At 52.4% G+C, this 3,878-nt stretch overlaps 1 long non-coding RNA gene across 1 annotated transcript; it reads right to left on the bottom strand.

Annotated features, from left to right (window-relative positions):
• Positions 1–821: 821 nt before the first annotated feature.
• On the bottom strand, positions 822–3,796 carry LOC144379113 (uncharacterized). Its single transcript, XR_013441390.1, has 2 exons — positions 3,254–3,796; positions 822–1,092 (listed from the first exon to the last, which is right to left on the bottom strand). It is a non-coding gene; the product is annotated as an uncharacterized LOC144379113 (long non-coding RNA).
• Positions 3,797–3,878: the final 82 nt, after the last annotated feature.

Raw genomic sequence — 3,878 nt, 5'->3', positions numbered from 1 at the left:
TGCACTATGGAGTCATCATGGAGATAGTGTCTAAAGCCATGGCTCTGAGTGAGGTCACCTGGGGGTGGGGGGTGAGTGTAGCGAGAGGACAAGTGGGCTGGAGGCTAAGCCCTGAGAAACAAACACCTTAGGGGTTGAGATGAGGGGCCTGAGGAGTGGCGAGTAAGGTAGGAGGCAAATCAGAGAAGCTGCCACCAGTCTCGATCATGAGTGGATCCAGATGCAGCCGATGTTCTTGTAGGAAGCCCGGTAGGATGAGGAGAGCAAAGTGTTCCTCTGACTCGCCAATGTGGACACCTTTGGTGACTTTGGTGTGGTGGGTGTGGGAGCCACAGTGGCCTAGGCTCAAGAATGAGTGGAACATGAAATGCAGAGAATTCTTTTTTTTAAAGATTTTATTTATTTGAGAGAGAGAGAGAGAAAGCATGAGCCGGGGGAGGGGTAGAGGGAGAAAGACAAGGAGACTCCCTGCTGAGTGGGGAGCCTGAGATCATGACCTGAGCCAAAGTCAGACGCTTAACCAACTGAGTGACCCGGGCGCCCCGAATGCAGATACTTCTTGAAAGATTTTGCTACGAAAGAAAAGTAAGGAATTGGGATAGTAGCTGGGATATTGTGAGGTTAAGGGAGGTTTTTTATGTTTAAGTTGGGAGATCTAAAGTATTTTGTACATGCATGGAAATGTCTAGGAGAGACAGAGCAGTTCATAATCCATGCCAGAGAGAGAGAGAAGATCCTGGAAGGAGCAAAGCCCTTGGAAGGATGAGCTGAGATAATGTCAATTTCTTCTGGCTGCTCTGAGAAACCACCATGAACTTGGGGGCTTAAACAGCACACATTTATTCTCTTACAGTTCTGGAGGTCAGAAGTCCAAAATTAGTTTCACTGGACCCATTGTCAGTAGGGCCACAGATCCCTCTTGGAGCCCTAGGGGAGAAGTCATTTCTTTGCTTTTTTGTTTCTAGAGCTGCATTCCTCCACTCATTGTTGCTTCGTCCATCTTCAAAGCCAGCCGTGAAGCATCTTCAAATCTCTCTCTGCTCTGCTTGCCTCCTGTACTCCTCGTGTAGTCAAATTTCCCTCTGCCTTTCCCTTATAAAAACACTGTGATTACATTTCAGGCCTATGTAGATATTCCAGAATAATCTCCCCACCTCGAGATCCTTAATCTAATTACATCTGCAAAGTCTCACTTGTTCTATAGTAACGGTCAGAGGTCCCAGGGATTAGGACCTGGATATCTGGGGCAGGGGAGGGGGTGCATTATTCAGCCAGCCGTGGATGTGCTCTAGAGCACTATAGAGGACTGTCCTTTGCTAGGAGGGGGATACTTCTTTCACTCTTTTTTTTTTTTTTTTAAGATTTTATTTATTTATTTGACAGAGAGAGAGAGCATAAGCTGGCGAGTGGCAGGCAGAGGGAGAGGGAGAAGCAGATTCCTGCTGAGCAGAGAGCCTGATGCAGGGCTCAATCCCAGGACCCTGGGATCATGATCTGAGCCAAACGCAGACATTTAACCGACTGAGTCACCCAGGCGCCCTCCTTCACTCTTTTAACCAGAAGGAAGGAGAAAGGTCTCATGCAGGTTTGTGTAGATTTGGTGGTGCCTTGAGTGTTTTTTTACCATGCATGTGGGGGGCAGGGAGGGTATTGAGCAGAGAGGGTGAAGAGGGGAGTGCAGGGGGGTTGTTGGTAGAGCTATGGAAGCACGGCACAGAGTGGGAAACCAAACTCTCGCTCGGGCCTTGCCAGTATCACTGCAAGAGAACGTGGCAAGGCATCAAGTATGAGAATTCATGGGATCCAATTTGGTCAGGGGGCAAGGAGCACACAGCAATCTGGATTGTAGTGAGCAGATGGGATCAGGAGCTCAGAGGTCATGATGAGGGGACACTGAGCAAGTGGGCTCTAAGTACAAGAGGTGTTGGGCAGAGTGCGACGCCTTCAATTCAGATTTTGGAGACAGTGCAGTTTCAGGTTATAGCAAGTTCAAGGGTTTCCCTTTGGGAAGGAGTCACTGAGGGACAGAGAGGTGGGCCATCCACCTGGATGCTGAAAACACCAGGAATGAAGACACCAAAGGGGTGGCCAGGAACCAAATCTTCAGTGAACAGGAGAGAGGGCGGGGGGAGCCACCTGGTAGAAGTTAGATGACAGAAGTGGGTGGGTGACTAGGATCAGAAGAGCAGTGGATGGCATACCCAACAGCATCGCTTGAATGGCAGCTAGGGGTTTTGCAGGAGGAAGGGAAGAGATGGTTTGGAAGGAGCAATGGAGAGCAAGGAAGCCACCTGCTTTACTTCCTGGCTCTGAGGGATTCAAGGTGTGAAAGAAGAAGAGGCTCCTGTGGTGGGAGGCCTCCTGTGTTTCTGTTTGATTTAAGCTAAGGAAAGACGTGTGCTAATCTTGTGTTGGCCTCTCTTGGTAGCACAGGTGAAGAGTTTGGGGGGGTGAAGTTTGGGGGAGCATGGGGATAAAAGTCTGGCGATAATAGATTATTGGAGAGGATCCCTGGACTTCTAGTGGTGAGTGAGTTTCACAGGACACAAAGCACATGGAAGCTCCTCATGGAGGGCCTTGAGTGTTTTTTTACCATGCATGTGGGGGGCAGGGAGGGTATTGAGCAGCAAACTATCATGGTCAAAGGCAAGCTTTAGGAAAATGAATTGTCCAGGTATGTGAACAAAGGAGGCCCTTAGAAAACTACTGCAGTAGGCCAGGATTAAGGTCTAGTCAGAGTAGGAATACTCAGAATGGTGGAAGGAAATGATCATTGCAAGAAACGTGGTTGGTCTGAATTACAGATAAAGGAAATGAGGGAGCAAGTGAAAGGTGAGCCCCATTTTTCAAGCTTAAGTGGTTGGGAGAAAGGTTTTGAAGGGAAATTGACGGTTTGGTATTTGGCAAACCATGGTTCAAGATTTAGTAGTTGCTGACCCCAAGAGTGGAGCGGGATAATGACAGGTGAGTCAGTGGGAGCTTCCGCTGCCGTCAGGCCGAGTGTAACTGCCTGGAGTTTCCCAGATTGAGGATAATCAAGGACCAAGCAGGATCCCAGGAAGCAAGCCACTGATGCTCCCTAATTTATCTTCAGATCCCCAGGGTAGAGCCCGAAACGCAATCACCATATGCAGTAAGGCACGTGTGCAGGTATGAACGGTGAGGTGCCCAAGCCCAGGGGCTACCTCTCAGTCATTCCACAAGGGGGGGGGCGGGCAGCCAGAGTAGGGGCGTCCTCACTCGTCTTTGTTACCTTAATGCAGGGGGTGCGCAGGAGGCCACCAGCCGGTGTCTGGAGGATGAACCCCGCAGGACTTGTTTGAAAGAGGCCACTTGGACCTTCTCTCCTTTTCACCCCCAAGTGAAGGCGGGGCGGGGATAACAGGCCAGGGTCTCACTTGGAAAGCGCGTTTCATCACACCTCTGAGCACAGGCCCAGAATCAGAGCTGAGGTCTGGCCAAGCATTTGACTCATTCAGGTGCAAACCCCACCCACTTTTGCTCAAACGCTTCCATTCCGCTGACGGCAGCTCTTTTCTTCCTTTCGCCCGAAATCCCCGGGGTCTTTGTGTGTGTGGCTGAGCTTAACCGACGCCGGCATTCCTGTCTGTGGCTTCCCGGCCTGCCCTCTCCGGCCCTCCACCGGTCACCTTCCTCCGGGCTGAGCGGGCCCTGGGAGCGTGCTGGCGGCCGGGACCACTCACCGTTCCCCGCGCCCCCTAGGCAGCGGGGCGCAGCGGGCGCGCGCCGACTCGGCCTCCGCCGGGCAGCGGGCGCGCGCCGGGCGCGGGGCGGGGCGAGGAAGGGGCGCGGCCTCCGCGGGGCGGTGCAGGGGGCGGTGCGCGGGGCGGGCGGCAGCGGGCGGGCGCCGCCGAGGG

This window comes from Halichoerus grypus, chromosome 9, assembly GCF_964656455.1.
Source record: "Halichoerus grypus chromosome 9, mHalGry1.hap1.1, whole genome shotgun sequence".
Taxonomy (NCBI): domain Eukaryota; kingdom Metazoa; phylum Chordata; class Mammalia; order Carnivora; family Phocidae; genus Halichoerus; species Halichoerus grypus.
This window is presented reverse-complemented; position numbering and strand designations above follow the sequence as displayed.